Genomic DNA, 11,992 nt, shown 5'->3' with positions numbered 1-11,992 from the left:
CACTGTCTCATATGTGAGCTTTTAGGGGACACCTCACATCTAAACCATAAGAGTGCACAAAGAAGCCTCTCTCAACTTAAAAGCCTTGAACAATTTTCAATGCCCTATAGTTTAACTTCCTGATTATGAGACCCCATATAATAAACTTTCAGAGCTAGTTCTGGGTCACTGTTCCTCCATCAGAGTGCAGTATCCCACCTGGCCCCAACTTTTCATTAAAATATCTCTGTGTCTTCTTTCTCTGTGTGTTTTCCTTCATCTCCCATTGTCCCTACTAGATAATCCTTTGTGGATGCTGCACAGGTCGCAGCAGATGTTAAAAATACATAAACTAAATAGATGGATTTCGAGGTTCAGAAAGCAGTTTCACTTTATGTAGTAAGCTGCAAGCACCCCCAGCTCTAGAACTCTCTGCCCCATCTCCCTGCCCTCTCTGAACCCTAGTTTCTCTAGTCGGTTTTGACTTCCTAGTTCTGCTTCCTCCCTCAACCTAAAGACAGGCAACTCTCCTTCCAAGCGATCCATCCTCATGCTGAGGCCTTGCTGGTCCAGGCACTGTGCTATGCCTGGGAGGTGCCAAGATGAATTAGATGCAGTCCCTTCCCTGAAGGAGCTCCCCATGTGAACAGGTTGGTCCTGCAGATGTGGTGCAATGTGGTCAGTGCTCCAGGAGAGGTGTATCAAGCTGGGGTGGGAGTTCAGCAGGTGGAGTCAGGGCTGAAACCTTCTTAGAAGAGGTTTCTTTTGTGGTGCATTTTGTTTTGTTGTTTGTTTTCCGTGCTGGGAACTGGTCCCAGGGCCTCCTGCATTATAGACAAGGTGCTTTGCCACAGTCACATCCCCAACCCTGAACTAGGTCTTGAGTGACTCTGAATTTACCTCCTGGGTCAGACTTGAATTAGAGTTCTTTGGATTCAAGCTGTAAAACATCTTCTCATATGCTTATTGGCCATTAGCAGTTCTTCTTTGAAGTGATGTTTATTCAGATCCTTTGCACCTTTTAATTTTATTTATGTATTTATCTTTGTAACAGGGATTGACCCGGGGCACTTTACCCCTGGAATGGTCAATTTGAATAGTCAACTTGATTGGATTAAGAGATATCAAGGATTAAGAGAGTTATGGGTGTGTCATTGAGGGTGTGTCTAGGAATGGTTGGCATGTGGGATGGCCAACTGAAATGGAGACACCCTCCCCTGAAGCATGCACAGCACAGACCAATAGGATGGTGGCTTATATAGAATAAAAGTTGGAAGAATAAAGAAGGAGCAGTGGATGCAAGCTTGATTCTTCTTCACCGGGTTCTTGATTGCTGCTGCGATCATCTGAGGACATCAGACTCTGGCTTCTTCACTCTTCCAAATCGGACTCTGACAGTAATTCCCCGGAAGGCTTAGGTCTCAGACTAGGACAGCACCATTGATCCCTTCAGTCTCTTGGACTATGCAGCTACTGGTGCTCCCAGCTCTCCAGCCTGCATATGGCCATTGTGGACTATCTAGCTTCTGGTCGAGTAAGCCAATCTAATATAAGTCCCTTTTTTATAATTATACTTCCTATTGACTCTGTTCCCCTAGGGAACCCTGACTAATACAACCACTGAGCTACTCTACCAGCCTTTTTTAAAAAAATATTTTTTTAGTTGTTGATAGACCTTTATTTTATATATTTATATTTTATATATTTATATTCTCTTATTTATATGAGAATTGAACCCAGTGCCTCACACATGCCAGGCAAGTCTACCTCTGGGCCACAGCCACAGCCCCTTACTAGCCCTCTTTATTTTTATTTTCAAGCAGTTCTCACTAAGCTCCTTAGGCCCTCATTAAGTTGCTAAGGCTGGCCTCAAACTTGAGATCCTCCTGCCTTAGCCTCCTAAGTTACTGAGATTATAGGTGTGCACAACTCACCCAGCTACTTTGCCCATTTTTAATTTTTTAAAATTGTTGAGTTGTAAGAGTGGTTTATATCAGTCCCTTATCAGATAAATGATTTGCAATATTTTCTTTCATTTTGTGGGTCTAAATATCCTTTTTAGCCTTTTAAATCTAATGTCATATGTATAAAGTACATAATAAAATTTTATAGGTGATTTAAATTTTTCTGATAACCACAAAAAAGTAAAAACAGGTAAAATTTATTTTTTACAAAAATTATATATCTGAAATTTTATCATTTCTACATGTAATCCAAACAAAAATATAAATGAGATATTTAACATTCTTTTTTGTACTAACTCTTCAAAATCAGACATAGAAACACAGCCCACCTCAGCTGTCTATGCTACCCTATGTGTCATACACCTTATCATGTCCGTCATTAAGCTTCCATTCAACACAGCACAACCCAAGGCGCAACTTTTGCACATGATCGCTCTTGCTTTCCCACCAGAAGGCAACATGCAAAGCCCCAAGATTAATTGTGTCCAACCTCAGAAAATGTACATAGCATCTGTCTCTGAAAGGTTTTAATTATTCCTCAAATTTAGTCATAGACTCACCCAAATAAATTTGTAATTGACCTAATGCCGCAGTCTGGCTGGGCACAATTCAGGAGCCACTTGTCAAAATTGGAACAACACAAAATCATTATAATAGCCTCCTGAAATGTCCATCTGTCCTTTCTCCCTATCTGTTCCTCAGATGTGATAGGTTTTTCTTCCACCTTACACATCTCCAGGGACAGGCAACTTAAAACAAAAGTGAAGCAAAACAAAAGAATAATCTTAAAATGTCTACCCATCCTCTCACCCTGCCCTCAGGGGTGAGCAGTTTACCTTATCACTTACCCTCAGTCGTTCCCCATATCGTTTTTCTTTTAGTGCCTTCTGGAACGTTACATAATTTTTTCTTTAGCCATTATTGCCAGAATTCCTATCTTCATCCCAGTGCTGGTGAAGACAAAGATAAAACTAATCTACAGATTCTGCAATAGCTATCACTGAACTGCTTGCAGAACTTGCCTGGATGTACAATTTTTCCAAAAGGAGCCGTCAATTGGCTTGGTGTATCTTCCTCCCTTCTGCTTGTCATGATCGTTCAGCTAAAATTTGGGAGCCAACAGAGGTGAGGCAAAGAACCTCACCGCCCCCCTCCCACAAAGACCTCTCCACAGGTGTGGCTGTATACTGGACCGGTAGTCAGTGATGGGTAAGATCCAATTGCAACAGTACCAACCTAAGACAAGAGGCTGACGCCTTGAGGTCAGCTCATCCGATAACGGGTAAGGACCATATGTACTATTGGACAACCTAAGGGAGGCACGGTCTCTAAGCCACATGACTTGTTGTTTAAACAGAGAGGGCGAGATGTTGAGAGCCACAGCCGAAGGGGCCCCAGGAAACTTCCAGCTGCCAGCAAACTTCCAGCTGCCGGCTGATGATTGGCTCACAACGGCCCCAGCAACATCTAGCTGATTGGCTCCTCTGCGGTGATGCTCACTGGGCTGTTTCCCTGCCCTTTCAGACCACGGAGCTGCTCATTGGGGGACTTTTTTGGCTCCGCCCACATGACCCAGCCAATTGGCCTCAAGAGCAGGAGGATTGTGGGAAGGGAGAGGCTGGTGGTTAAGGGAGAGGCTTATGGGAAGCTGGTGGTGGCAGTTGGGCTCTGAAGGTTTTCCTGAGGAGCTGTTTTGTTTGGCGTGTGTGGTTCTAAAACTAAAGTTTGTTTCTTTTGACAAGTGGCTCCTGAATTGTGCCCAGCCAGACTGCGGCATTCTGTGGCAACCTAGCAATAATGTATATACAAAAACAAGAAGAAAAAAGAAATTCACTGATACACTAACACACACACACACACACACACACACAGCAAAAGGGACAAACATGCAGAGCTGCCAGAGTCCCCAGTCAATGGCCACAGCTCCACAGTTGATATTCATAGTCTGCTTCTTCCTTCATGTGTCTTAGGTTCCCTCTATCCTCCACCATTTGAGCTTCTCAGGTCCTCTACCTGCAGGGTAACCCCAAACTTCACTGCTGCAAGGTCTGAATCCTTAGTGGCCCCGCCTTTGGCTGGTTGCTGTCGTTTTCCACTAACTTCTAGCATGAGCATGGAAATACCAAGAGGTGCCCCCAAAGTTGGAGACATATTTCTTCTCCCCCTATTTGTAGCAGCAACCCGATTTCTCTTTGGTTCAGAGGCATGAGGAGCCCAATACAGCCCAGAGCCGGCTCCATTCAACAGAATCATTGATGCATCTCCTGAAGCATCCATCCTCCATCAGAAAGAAGGCTATGGAGCTAGCAGGGCTCAGAGTTGCGGGAGCAGGAGGAAAGAATGCCCCAATAGTGAGCGGATCCCCTTCCCGTCCCTGCCACTTGATTCTGATGAAAAAAACAATCTCAGATTCCAAGCCTATTTCTGCATCCTGCAAAACAGAACCCCAACTTTCCAGGCCAAACGGCACCATAACCAAGTCTTCAGCTGACCATACCACAGAGCCATCAGGCCAGATGCTTCTGGGTTACATTTGGTTAAACTAGTGGTTTTGCATGAGGGCAGCTCCATTGCTGAACTTCGTTTGCTCTGAACTGAGCTCTCTGGATAGAAGCAATGTCACGCAGAGTACATGACCGTGACTGAGGTATTCCGAGAACACACAGAGGGTTGGGATGGCAGAAATAATTCAAGAAGGGATGGCAAATCCATATCCAGAATAAGTGTCTGTTCCATTGAAGACAAAACCAATGGCCTCTCCATGATGGAAGAGGTCCAGTGTAATCAATCTGCCACCAGATGGCTGGCTGACGGCCCCACCTCCAGGAACGGTAAACTCCTAAAATGCCTGCAGGTTATTTCCCTGCCTTCCTTTCCTCATTAGCTCTCTAATTTTCTGAGGGCCTCTTCTAGGCCTATTCATGGATAAATAAGTCTTCAGCCCGTAAATGGCACAGCAGGGACTGGGCTCTCGGGCCAGGACACTCTCTCTACAGAGGCATGAGAAATTATGAGATGGCAGCAACAACTACCACTCCTCAAACAATGACCCAGTGTCGAGCACTGGACAGTCTGGGACACCTGAATCCTAGCTCCAGGTGTAGCATAGCACCCATGTGACAGGAACGGGGCTTTTTGCCTCTTGAGGCTGTTTCCCCATTCTTGAAATGGACTGGAAACTCCAGGGTGGCAGCACCAAGAAGTGGACCAAGGGGAGGGGGTGGGCTCCTTTCCCCTCGGGTGCAGTCAACAAGAGAGAATTGTTTAAATAATCAGTTAATAATTGGTATTCTTATAGGCACCATATACCTTCAATTCTAAACAATATAAGAAAATACTCACCAAAAAAAAAATCTTTTTGTTTACCTAAATTCTAAACAATTGCTACAAATACTGGGTTTTTGGGGTTTTTGTTGTTGTTGTTGTTGTTGTTGTTTTGGTTTAGGGTTTGTTTTGTTTTGTTTTGTTTTCCAGAACTGGGGGTTGAACCCAGGGCCTTCCATATGTTAGGCAAGCATTCTTCCACTGAGCTGTATCTCCAGCACTTTTTCTTTTTTTAAAATTTTGAGACAGGTTCTCACTAAGTTGTCCAGTCTGGCCTCAAACTCGTGATCCTCCTGTCTCATACACCATCATGCCCAACTTACTATTAAGTTTTAATAATTTATGTATAAGCTTTAAATTTGCACATTCTTATTATTTATCTTTTTTGGGGGGCGGGGGTACTGGGTATTGAACTTAGGAGCACTCGACCACTGAGCCACATCCCAGGTCTATTTTATATTTTATTTAGAGACAGGGTCTCACTGAGTTACTGAGGGCCTCGCTGTTGCAGAGGCTGGCTTTGAACTCACGATCCTCCTGCCTCAGCCTCATGAGCTATTGGGATCACAGGCATGTGTCACTGTGCCCGGCTTATTATTTATCTTTTAATAAAGTCTATTCTACATGGATGTTAACTTGTAGGATTCCCAGGTTGGCCCCAAACACACAAAGACCCAGCTGTATGTGTTTATTTCTAAGTAAGTTTTTAATGGTTTGGAATCTTTCAGACTCACTTCTGGCTAAAATTTAAACAAATAAATCAAAGACAGGAATATTTAAGAGAAGTCCCCAGCCATCTCTTAACCCTAATACTCAGGTGAGAAAGAGCATCTTTGCCATCTAGTGGCAGAAATGGTGATTACAGGCACATGTGGCTGAGTGTTATCCCTGAAGACAGCTCTGTCCAATGGGGTAGTGACATGTGTCTATTAAGCACTTGATATGAAATGTGATTTGTCTGAATTGAGATATGCTGTAGGTGTAAAATATGTATTGAATCTCAAAGACTTAGTATGAAAAATATTTAAAACATTTCTTAGCAATTACTGAATATACTAATTACATATTGATTTTTTATAGATTACATTTTAATCATAAAATTGGCAGAAAGGGGGCTGGGGTTGTGGCTCAGTGATGGAGCACTCACCGGCATGTGGGAGGAACTAAGTTCAATACTCAGCACCACGTAAAAATAGACAAATAAATAAATAAAGTATTAAAAAAATGGCAGTAGGGGAAGCAGTGGGGAGATTTAATTAGACAGGCTGGTTGCATCCTAGGTCCACCTAGATAACAATGAGAAAATTCCTTCATTTCTCAGGTTAGTTCCCTCATCCTTAAAATGGATCAGTAGTACCAACAGCTTGGGATTAGAGAACCAAATGTGGTAAGGCATGTAAAATCCCTGAGACACAGGAAAAGTTGGTATCTTTCCCCTCATAGTTGATCTGAATGGCAGTAAAATTAGAGTAGACCCTGTCAGAGTTCTGATTTCATTCCCTTTGCTCCCTTTAACTTGAAGTGGTAGGTATTGTGCCCTAAGGAATCAGTCTCCCTAATTGCAACCCTCTTGGGGACCCTCAATCAGCACAAACTATGTGCACAGAACCAGATACCAGCTCATAGTTTGGCCTGCCTTTCTGGCCTGTCCACACACCAGCTCCCCACATGCCACAGTGAGGAGACCTCTGCCCCTACGGGCCTTCTTTATTCTGTGCCCATGACTGGCACAAAATGCTCACCCACTGCCACACTACATATGCAGTTCTCAGTGTGGTCCATGAACCAGCAGCTTCAGCATCATCTGGGAACTCATTAGAAATATAGCTTTTCTCTTCTCAGACTTATTGGACCAGAAACTTCAGAGGTGCAGCTCAGCAGTGTTTCATGAAATCTTCCAGGGGGTTCTATTATGTTTAAGTTTGGGAACCACTACCACAAAATCCTACGCATGGCCAGCTCCACAGCTCCCAGCTTCCTGTGCTGATCCTCCTTCCCTTTCACCCCTCTCCATCCCATAGAGAGTCTCCTGTGGCTAAAGCCACACTCCCATCTCCCCTGTGCCCTGTGTCCCTGTGCCTGTTTCTATCCTCACCAAATGTCACTAGCAAACCTCCAATGATACTGTCACATATGCTGACCACATTTGTTTTGGGCGTTGGTGCTGGGAATTAAATCTAGGGGTGCTTTACACTGAGCTATATCTCCAGCCCTTTTGATATTTTATTTTGAGGCAGGGTCTCCCCAAGTTTTCCCACTGGCCTCAAACTTGTGATCTTTCTGCCTTAGCCTCCCAAGTAGCTAGAATTGCAGGCATGTGTCACCACACCCAGCTCAGGCCACTTTTGTTTCTTAGTCAACATTTTGAAATTTGACACTAATATAGACACTTTATTCTAGTCGTAAAGAAGCTAAAAAATCAGACATAACATACAAGACATATTTTTCTATGGTTTATAATAAGAAGCATATTCTTTTCACTCATGCTGGAGATGATGTGAACTCTGGGATATTAACAAGTTACTCCACATGGGGTAAAGAGGTGAGCTTGGGGTATTGGCCACAGGTACCTGTTCCACGGGGATTAACAGTTTTTTGAGGCTCTTTTCACTTCATAATTTCTTCTAGACTTCACAAAAGCACAAGATGGAGAAGTAGAGTAGTCATAATTATCTGTATTTCATACACAAGTAAACTGAGACTTGGTGTGATTTTCAGCTAGTCATACAGACTCAGACAAAGCAACTGAAGCTAATACCCACGGCTTCTTGGTGTGGTTTCCTTCATCTGAAACAAACCATTAAACCCGTTTTCACCACCATCTGGGATTGTCAAGTGGGTCTAAATTATTATGTTCAGCTTTTCAAGATAAACAATGGGACTTGGTTGAATGAGGCCACAAGCTCTAGGAACTTCTAGTCTAAGAGTAAGAAATATGATCAAAGAGAGAAAGACCAGTGAAGAATTCATAGACAGCTTTTTTTTGGGGGGGGGGAGAAAGAGATAATTTTTTAATATTTATTTTTTAGTTTTCGGCGGACACAACATCTTTGTTTGTATGTGGTGCTGAGGATCGAACCCAGGCAGCAAGCATGCCAGGTGAGCGTGCTACTGCTTGAGCCACATCCCCAGCCCATCATGGACAGCTTTTTAAATTGAGCTGTGGGCAAACAGAACACAATGAAACTCTGCAAAACTGTGGCATTTGCCTTCAGGTTGAAATTCTTATCACAGTGATTGCTGGAAAGCTCCTCAAACACAGTGCAGGCCTGATGGGACAATCAAGTTGGAACATCATCTAAAGAATGCTACTTTCTAGGGGGCTGGGTTTGTGGCTCAGTGGTAGAACGCTTGCCTAGCATGTGCGAGGTGCTGGGTTCGATTATCAGTACCACATAAAATAAATAAATAAAAGTGTAAAAAAGAAGAACACTACTTTCTAAAGAAGACAGTGTGTTCCGGGGTGGCAGTTTCAGTCCCACAAATAGAATCTTCTACTTAACACACTCACAGCTGTAGAAGTGAACAGAATATTGAATCTTCATCAAAGGAAAAGCCTCTGCTTTTCTCATGCTTACAGTATGCTGACTTGCTGCTCTGGCTCTCAATGCAATCAGATAGGGCAGAAGCTCCCCACTTGAGGGTTAATCCTTAAACACATGTAGTACTTAGTATTTTAAAACATTTGAACTTGTGATTCATTCCTTTTTTTTTTTTTTTTTTTTGGTACTGGGGATTGAACTAGGGGTGTTCTTCCACTGAACTACATTCCCAGTCCTTTTTATTTTTTTATTTTGAGGAGGGTATCACTAATTGTTGAGTCTGGCCTCAAACTTGCAATCCTCTCACCTCAGCAAGTTACTGAGATTACAGGCATGCATGATTCATTCTTTAAAGCTAGACATATGATTTATAATATATCCACATAGGTTGATGTGCTATACAGTGATGCTTCAGACTAAGTATACAACAGTGATCCCATGAGGTTATTACAGAGCTGAAAAATTCTTGTTGCCTGGTGATGTTGTAACTGTCATACATAGAGCAATGCATGCTTTACACATTCATTTGTGGTGACGCTAGTACAAACTTCCTTTGCTTCCAGTCATATAAAAGTTGAGCAATTATGTACAGTACCTGATACTTGATAATGACGATACACTTCTATTGCTGGTGTATTTACTATACTTTTTTTTATTGTTGTTTTAGAGGTACTGGGCTCAGTGGTAGAGTGCTTGCCTAGCATGTGCAAGGTGCTGGATTTTATGTGGAACTCCTTCACTCTGAAGCTCACTGTAAAGCGGTACGCCATGCTGCCCTGGCAGCAGCTTCACACATCTCATGTTTACCAAGTCTCCAGAGGCCACATCCCAGAGGCTATGGGGAGAGATTGACCCAGACCATGCAGGTTCGTGTGCCACTCTACGATGTTCACATGACAGCAAAATCGTCTAATGGTGCATTTCTCAGAACGTACCCTCATCATTAGGCAACACGTGACTGTATATCACATCAATATTTTTCCTCTGAGGGCTATTATTTTCCCCTCTGAGTCATTACCAGTGAACACAGATCATGAAAATATGATAAATGCAGCAATCTTAAGCACAATCTTAAATTTGTACTTGCCTCAGCCTTGAGTGGAGAGAGACCCAGCTGTGATGTCCATGTGGAAAATTGACATCCCCCAACCCAGGTTGGTACAAGAGTCCCCAAAAGATGCTTACTTACCTCCTTAGTTTGATTTGACTCTTTTCTAGCCCACTGGCTCCACCTCCTGGGCTTCTCTGGCCCTCAGGCTCAGTTTCTAAACTGTGAGTCTTTCTTTTTTCTTCTGCCCATTGATACCATTCAAATGAATTAAACATTCCTCTGTACCAAGGCCTTGACAACAAAAACGACTTATTTCTGGGAATATAAAGAGAAGGTAGCAATGACACCGATGGGCCCGCCCACTCACCTTAATCCTGATTTCAAGTAGAAGATTCTCAGGATCTGGGCACTGGATGCCACTGATAAGGGATTAAGATATTAACATTCAAGCTGAACCAAGGCTTGACCACTGCTCAATCCAATTTTTTGTTCAAGAGGCTAGCCTCCGAGAAGCATCTAAATGACATCCTCCATACCTTAACCACCAGCCTGGGATTCAGCCTTCAACTTTCCAGTCCCCTGCAGGCCTCTGATTCAGGAACACTGGTAAAGCAAAAGTGGGCCATGTATCACAGCAGGCGAAGGAAAATGAAATAGCCCAGGAGGAGGAGACCACAGCATGACTCTTCCCAATTTCCTATTTTCCTCTCTTCCCTTTCCACTATTTAATGCATGTTTACCTCTTCATTTTTTTCCATGACTCAATGATTGATTGCTATCTGCTCAGCACTCTCAGGCATTTTGATCGTCCTTCTATTTTTCAAAATACCCCTTGTCCTCTCCAGCCCATTTCCTCTTCTTTGGCACTATCAGTTTTATTTAAGCCTCTCCCTGCTTCACCTTCAGGGAACAGACCTGACTCCTTTCTTTACTGTAAATAATACGCATGGGTCTTGGAAGATGGAGAAGACAGGTAGTTCTCAGAAGCAACTAAGCTGACAACAGAGGAGCACATGGGTAGTTCACAGAGTCAAGACAACTGCAGAGATTTTATTTCTATTCAGAATTTAAGTAGCTCCTTTGTTATCAAAATAACTATATCAGCACCAATATCCTGCTGATTATAAAATTAATCCTTGGCAGAGAGAGAATTAACATTTAATGAATACTCGCCATGTGCCAGCACTGTTAAAGGCTAGTAGTTCTCAGTATTTTAGTGGTCAAGGACTCCTCTGAGACTCTTGTGAAAGCTATGAAATCTCTCCCCTGGAAAAATGCAAATAGACAAAATTTTACATAGAATCACAGGGGCAAATGCTCTCTGAAGCGCAGCCAGAGATCCCAAATTAAAGCCCTAGCCTTCCATCTGTTCACAAGCATGGTAGTACTGCTGACATGGATACTATGATCTCCACCTCACAGAAGAGGTGACAGCAGGTTCAGGAACATACCTGAAATCACACAATGAGCAATAGCTTCAATAAACAGAATATGTTTCCCAAAAAATTCATGTTGAAATCTAATCTCCAATGTGAGGGTATTTGGAGGTGGGGTGTTTGAGATATGATTAGGTAAAGAGGGTAAAGCCCTCAAGAATAGGGACAAGGCTCTTATAAAAGCCCCAAAGAAAACCTTGTCCCTTCTGCCATGCGAGTTACAGGGAAAAGATGGCAGCTATGAACCAGATCTACCAGCATCCAGATCCTGGATTTCCCAGCCTCCAGAATGTGAGAAATACAATTGTGCTTGTTTTATTTTTGTTGTTGTTGTTTTTGTTTTTCCCCTTTAGGGATTTGATTTTGTTTTTAGGCAAGGTCTATGTTGCATAGGCTGGTCTGAAACTCCTGGGCTCAAGCAAGCCTCTTTCCTCAGCCTCCCAAGGAACTGGAACTCCAGAAAGGCCACCATACCTGGCAATTTGGGTTGTTCATAAGCCACCCAGTTTATGGTATTGTTACCATATCTGTGTTTCCCCCAAAATTCATGTGACAGAAACATTTCAACAAGACTTGTCAAAATATCTAGTTTTTTACTATTACTGTAACTCTCAGTCCTTATTTTTAAGCAAGGAAATAGATACTATGTGAGGAACCATGATCTGTGCAAAGCACTCAGTCACAGGACATCAGGAG

This window comes from Ictidomys tridecemlineatus, chromosome 1, assembly GCF_052094955.1.
Source record: "Ictidomys tridecemlineatus isolate mIctTri1 chromosome 1, mIctTri1.hap1, whole genome shotgun sequence".
NCBI classification, from domain to species: domain Eukaryota; kingdom Metazoa; phylum Chordata; class Mammalia; order Rodentia; family Sciuridae; genus Ictidomys; species Ictidomys tridecemlineatus.
The sequence above is the reverse complement of the archived record's forward strand: the minus strand, read 5'-3'. Positions refer to the sequence as shown.